This window comes from Falco biarmicus, chromosome 11, assembly GCF_023638135.1.
Source record: "Falco biarmicus isolate bFalBia1 chromosome 11, bFalBia1.pri, whole genome shotgun sequence".
In the NCBI taxonomy this organism is placed as follows: domain Eukaryota; kingdom Metazoa; phylum Chordata; class Aves; order Falconiformes; family Falconidae; genus Falco; species Falco biarmicus.
In genome coordinates this window covers 13,021,035-13,028,296 of record NC_079298.1, presented here as the reverse complement: position 1 = coordinate 13,028,296, position 7,262 = coordinate 13,021,035, and positions in this window count along the sequence as shown.

Sequence of the window (7,262 nt, the reverse complement as noted above, 5' to 3'; positions counted from 1 at the left end):
GTTAGCTGTCTCTGTAAACTGGTCACCTTGGTGGTGGTTTTAAACTTGTCTGGGTTCCCTATAAACACATCTCCTCATCCGCCTTGGCAATGGGATTTCACTGGGGTGCTGGCTTGGTTTGAAGGCACTGGGACTTATTTAAGGAGGAGTAAGAGGAAATCTTAGAGAGGGGGAAATTGTCTTTCTATATTTGGAGGTGAAAATAAATCACAGCACCATTTTTCACATCTACTTTTTTTTTTTTTTGTGCAGCTTCCCCATGTAAGAAATAGCTGTCACAAGGGCAAGGAAATCACCACATTAGGCTTGAATGCAGCCAAATGGAGCTTCTGAGAAATAATAGCAAAAGATTAACTTTATTTGTGTTTGTGTGTTACCAGCCAGCAGCAATCCTGCCAGCTGTCTGGGCGTTGGAAGGGTAGAGAATAAAATGGCAACATCTCCCCCTTGCAATAAAATCACCACGACTCAGGTAGGTGATGGAGTGATTGTACAGCCCGGGAGCAAAGAAAATGTGGAGGAAAAAGCTTTTCTGCCCCCCTCAGAGTGTCCATGGGCTAGGTTACAGTGACTTCTGTTGCCCAGAACCATTTTACAGCATCCTAAAATTTCTTTTCACAAGTGACAGAGCTGTGACAGGTTACAGAAACACATCTGTGCAGCTGCATGGAGACATATCCTGCAATGGGACATGTCCTGATGTCCTCTGTCCCAGCGTCATGATGCCTGGGACTGGAGCTTCTCCTCTGCCACCCGAGCATGAAGCTGTGGGGATGCTTTGAGAGCCAGGGCAGGAGTCAGGAGCTAAGGGCAAATGGCTCCTCTCTCAGACTCTGAGTCCTGCCATGCCAAATTTTATCCTTCCAAGAGGGAAAATGTGGCAAGATTGTTTTTATTTTATAAGAACTTTTCAATGCAAGGTGAGTTTTATGCTCTGTGCAGAGCTACCACAGTGCAGTCTGGCTTTGTCCTGCTCCAGAGGCCACATCCTTTGACTGTGGTCCCCAGGAGGAGAGGACAACCCCTGGGACATGCCCGCTGGTCCTTGGGGGCTGAAGCTGTTCTGAAGCTGTTTTTTCACAGCAGCTGTTTGGTGTTAGCAGTTGCCATGGCACCAGTGCATCAACTGGAGGGAAAAGGAGAGCATCGGTCCAGGCTGAGCCATCCCTGTGGCTGGCTCTGGGTGCCACTGTCCCAGGCAGGCTCCCACCACACTGTGCCCCTTTATTCCCAGGAAGGAATGGAGCAGAGTGATTTGGGGCAAAGTATTTGCAAAGGTGTGTGTGCACGGCGAGATTAATCAGAAGAACTGAGAGCAAAAGAGGATATTGTGTCTCTGGAGGTCTTAAGGTCCTCAACACCTTCAAAGCCTTTAATCAGACCTGGGTTAGAGTCCCTGGGGAGCTGAGTCAGTGTCTCTGTCCCACGTGATATGGGTCAAAACACCCCAAACGGAGGAATTCAAAGTTAGTGAGGACCAGCCGAATGAATGGCTGAACAAGGTTGCAGGTGGGAGACTGCTTCCCCACCTATAAAAGCAGGGTGACAACAGCCCTTTCCTTCCTGCCATACCATCAGCCAACTGTGGTGTTTTGTTGTTTTTTTTTTTTTTTTCTCATTTTAAAACAAAGGGAGAACGTACTGAGACCTGGCTGACACCTTCCCCTCCCTGCTGCTTCCGAAGTGCCAGCCAGCGGAGCTGCGCTGCTTGGCTGTTTCTGAGCCTGTGCACCTTGCCCTGCTGGGGCTGTCAGAGATTCACTGTCTTTGGCTACCCTTGAAGGCCACTCGTGGTGGCCCACTCACAGAGCTTGCTTGGACTGCCCGGTGGCTTGGCAGTGTGGATGCTAGCGGTTCCTGTCCTGCTCCCTGCAGGGCAGAGGCTTGCAGCACAGCTGGCACAGCTGGCACAGCTCTGCCTCCTATGCCTCACCCTGGGCTCTCCGGGAAACACATGGCTGTGGATCAGCGTGTCAGAGGATGAAGGAGGCATCAGCTGGCAGCTCTCTGCTGGCCTGTGGATAGCTGGTGACAGCAGCTCAGACCTCGCTCCAGTGGGATGCAGGGCAGCCCCCTTCGGTTTCCTGGGGCTCCCCTGAGCGCTTCTGGGAAGAGGCTGGAAAAGCGCTTGGGGGAGCTCTGAGGTCTGCTGCAGGCGCTGAATTCATTAAAGGGGCTTAGGGTAATAATGAAACAAAAACCCTCCACCTTTTACATTTCCCTGCAGCGGAAGTAAAGGTGGCCTCTTTCATTCTCATTAACACCCATATCAATTCAAAATGACTAAATAGATGCTTAATTGTTCATTATACGCTCTCTGCATCTCTTGTCTGAAAGGGAGGTTTTATTTCCACAATTACAGTCCATCCTGTTTCAGAGGGAGTGTGAAGAAATATAAAAGTGTGGATTTTAATAACCTTATATTTCAAGCTCTCTGTTATTAAATAAAAAGTTTGCATTTTCAGGGTGGGGTGGGAGGGATTAAAAGGATTGCCATGGATTCCACTTAGGGGACACTGCTAATGATTTCAATAAATTACTTTAAATAAAAATCACAATCTCCACAATTCCACTCAAATGACATTTGGCAGAGGGGTTGATCATGGGAGCAAAATTAATTTCAGAATTAGCTGCTTGTCCTAATGTAATTGGACAAATTAAATTTAGGGATACACACATACCCAATGACACACATATCTCATGCAGAAGAGCAGTGTTTTGGCCCCTGGGAACAAGAACAAATAATGTTTTAGTGAGTCAAGAAAGATCTTGTCCCTCATGATGGATGTTGAGTGTTTGTTTCAGCTATTTCCTTAGTATTTTTATTTTATGGCTTACTCTCTCTATAACTACAGTCAAAGCACTGGTGTTTTATTTCCGTACAAGCAGGATCAAACTGACTACTGGGACATACCTCTGATAATACTGGTGTCCATGCAGAGCTGAAAAACTGCTCTGACACATTGCAAGTGATGCCCTGAGCAGACAGTACAGTTTCTTGTCTGTGACTTGGACCAGATCCCAGGGTTTCTACACAAGGTAAAGCCTGAGATTGTCCTACAGCCCAGGCGCTACACCATGGCCAGAGATCTGACCCTGCTCTCAGCTCCACTGTGCATGGCCTCCTTTGCAACAGGTAAGGGATATGGAGGCAACAGGCTGTGGATGTAGCTGCTGACAGCTGTCAGGTGCAAACTGAGCTGTAAGGGTGGAGAGCAGTGAGGAGTTTATCGCTGTGAAGTGTGTCATGGCACAGGAAGGCTTTGTGTCCCATCCTGGCTGAGAGGTATCCAGAAGTTGGCTGAGACTATGATCAGGAGGTGCAGCTCCAGCAGCAGTGCGTCCATCCACACTTTAGAGCAACACATTCATTTGCTCAAGGGTCATTTTTCAGCCTCGAGGTTTTTTTGTGTCTCTCTCCTGCACTGTTGACAGCATACCCTGATCCCCACCAAAGATGCCACCACAGCTCTTCAGCAAAATAAGAAGCACAAAGATTTAGGCCCTCATTTAGCACAAGGTAAAACAGTCTTCACAGGACTCCTTCAAACCATTCACATTTTAGCTATGCAGAGTGACATCCGCATGCGTATCAGGGTGCTGGCTCGTGGGGGCTGCGCAGCTCGTGTCCCAATCCCTGCAGCCTTCCCATGGATGAGGCACGCTGACCATCATTCAGCCCTGGATCGGTCAGATGCTTTTCCCTCCCTCCCTGCCTGACTGTGCGCAGCTGCTGCACTACACTCTGGAGCACCGACTTCATTTCCAGCAAAATTCCAGATTTGTACCTAAGTTGTGTCAGTAATGTTCCTGCAAGAAGCTGTGAAATACAGGCTTATCCTGGCTTTCCATTCCTGGTGTTCCTCTTGCCTAGAGATCTCTGCTTGAAAAAAACCAAACAAACAAGGAACAGCAGCAATTTTTAGCAGATGAATCAGTAAGCTGTTTTTATCTATCTATATATAAAAGCACCTTTTAAAAGAGAAGTTTTTTTGATGCTGTGTTATTCATGCTCCCAAAGCTGAAGATTTCCAGATTATATTAATAGATGACATCCTGAACATGCCATATTGAGTACAATGCCTAGGAAGCCTCATCCTTATTTGCTGTGTCCGGTAAAGAAAGTGGGGTTTTAATTCTGCGTGTGGCACCATCTATGGACAGCTTGGCTTATTCAATGGATTTGAGGTGCTGAAAGGCACGCACAAAAGTATTCAGCATGAAATGCTTGCTTCATGAAAGAGAGGGGAGCATTTCCCAAGTCAAAAAAATCCAGGCCAACGGGACTAATTGCAGTGGAAGTGAGGTGGGAAGAGTGAATTACATGTTCTGTTTGCAACACTAGAAAGAACTGCTTGGCCACAGAACAGGTAAAAATAGCTGAAAATTATTTGCAAGGTTGTCTGTGGGTAAATCTGATACATGTGGGCAAATCAGCATGGGAAAGCTTCATCTCAACAGATGGATAAGTACTGCTTTTTCCATGTTCCCCTCCACTCACAGCTTTGCTATCCTGAAATCCAATGAGAAGGTGAGCCAGGCTGTGGGCATCCAACACCTCCCAAAGAGTCTCAAAGGGATCTGGAGAGAGAAGCTGGCAGTCTTTATATTTTCTATCTATCTTCTCCGCCATCTAAGAAGGATAGGTAAAGCTAAAACAAAAGTCATCAGCTGTTTATTTCAAGCAAAACAGAGAAGAAACCGCATGGATGCAAACCCTGCCTGAGTCTTCAGAAAGTTTGAAAGGGCAGGACTGAGGGGTCCATCCACCTGCTAACGTCTGGGCTCCAGGACAAATCTTTAAATGTCAGCAGCAGTAGATGTCAGGTAGAGATGAAGGAGTTGAGCAAGGCAAATGGGAAAACTTACCTGATTCTCTGAAATATTTCCCCCGTTGCAGCTAGAGGTACAGAAACAGAGACCACCCCACACGCTAGTTCTCATTCCCCTGCAGACACACACAGAGGAGTGTGTAGCTCTGCTGTCCCTGCCTCGCAAGGTCTTTTCTCCAGTGTTTTCTCCTCCCAGACCAGGACCTGCTTCTAACATGGGACCTGTAAAGTCGTGCTGGTATTTCAGGTGTGGAGGAAGAGCTCAGTAGCGTTAAGTGTGTGAAACACAGCTGGCTTGCCAGGCAGGTTACAAATACACTCTGTGACTCCTAATTAATCTGCCACTGCATCCGAGAGGTGATGCAGTGCTCTCCTCTGCATTGCAGATTGTGCCCCAGCCGTGCCCTTTCCCTACCACCTTTCATAACCCTTACCTGCTATTTCCCAGGCACTCATTCAGCTCAGCATCACACAGTGCATTGCATGCCTGATCTATACGTTGCTGCATGCGTGGGTTGTAACTGTGTCTGCAGACTGCTTCTGTAAGCACAGGTGGGAGAGCAACCCCTGGGGGCCACATCCTGGCTGTCCCTGCCACACCAGGCATGCTCACATTAAAGTTGCTGGTGGTACAGGGGCTTAATGTTAGCCTGTGTTTGTCTTCTGGTGGGCAAAACCAGATTCAGTGTCTGGAATGAAAGTGGATAGCACTCCCCTTCCTGCGCTCCCAAGTGATGCGTGCAAATGATGGATGAGACCACCCAGCTGCTATAGGTACATGGGTGCTGGAATGGAGGAAGTGGGCACAGCTCCTCTGGGCTGAAGGCTGAAGGTGGATGATAGCACCCCACCTCCCCATTCATGTCAAGCAAGATCAGCCAACTCGTGAACTGCAGGAGCCCTGGACTGAGTGACAGGAACATGAAGAAACTCCAGCCTGGACTGAGCTCTGCTGCATCCCAGCAGGGACATTGCCTCAAGCACCCTGTGGTGCTCCAACTCTAGCGGCAACGCTTCTCTTGTCAGCAGCAGACAGTTGTTATTGGCAGTGACAGCAAAACGCTTGATTACTTTGGGATAGGATAAACAGCAAAAGTCAAAAGTATGTATTTAACAAGTATGGAAACCGCTTTTAACCCACCTGCAACCAGAGGCGTGATTGCACCCCCTTCCATCTTTTTGTTTTGTAGTGAAAGTCCTGCATGTTGTGTTTTTCAATCTGCCTGCTTGATGCTACCAAAGAATAATTTAGCCAGGGATATGTTCCCTTCTAGGAGTTGAAACCTCAGGAGAAGGCTGAATTAAGACTAAAGGTGACATTCACAATGAGCAGGGCATGATTTTGTTGCATAAGCTGCTAACCACACAGAGACATAATCCTTTGACTCCTGCACTTTACTGCTATGAAAGTATTAAAAGTCCACCAATGTCACGTCAGATAGTCCACAGCTTACCAAAGCTCTTGGCTTTGAAAATGTTGATTGCATGGCATGCTCTTCTGGCTGAACCTGCTGTTCCACAGATGGAGAAGGTCTCTCATCAATGAGGGGGTATGCAGTCAGTTCTTGTCCTTCAGTGTCGGATTATAGCTTCTCCTAGTGAATCCAGCTGCAGTCTTCCTCACTGCAATTGGAGTCCACAAGCACAGAGAGCTTCCTATTTGCTTCTGTACTGGACCACTCTGATGTTTTTGATGGACAGCTATCTATAGATTGGTGTAAAAATGACCTTACACACTTCATTTATCAGAGAGAAGAGGAAAAACTAAGCTACATCCACTAAGGCGATGCACATTTAGGCAATTCAGGAAGAATGGGTGAGAGATGGAGCAGCAGCCCCTAAGTTCATGGTGGTGCTGAGCTTCAATGAAATTGCACACAATTTTCTCCAGAATGGGACCCGGCTGAAGGTGACCCTGGGATCTGACCAGTAAGAGAGCACAGACACTGAGATTTCTGCCTCAAAATCAGTTCTGGCTGTGGAGTTAAGCCCCGAGGAGAGGAAGCCTGGCCCTAACAGAGATTCTAAGCCTATAGTTCCCATCCTAGACTATACCTGTCTTCACTTTTACCCTATGCAACCGCTGTCTCCTCATGTCAACAAAGCAAAACTCTCCCCTTTAAATAGCAGAATGCTCTCTGCTCTTCTGTGCATCCCATCCTATTCCCAGACCTGCCTTCCCTGCACCAAGGCATGCTGCACACTGACTTTCTGGCCTTTGCTTTTTTTTTTTTCCTGTCGTATTTTGTCTGTGCCAGCCTCTAGACAGAGAGCAGACATGCGGCCCTTCATCCACCACTGCTGATGATTTATAAGCTTGTCAACAGCTCCAGGGCTTCCAGTCACTGTGTGGGTAATGGCTGCTACCAGAAGACTTTGGAGTTTTAGATTTTCTTTAACAAAGGTCCAACACGCACCATAACTGAGTTG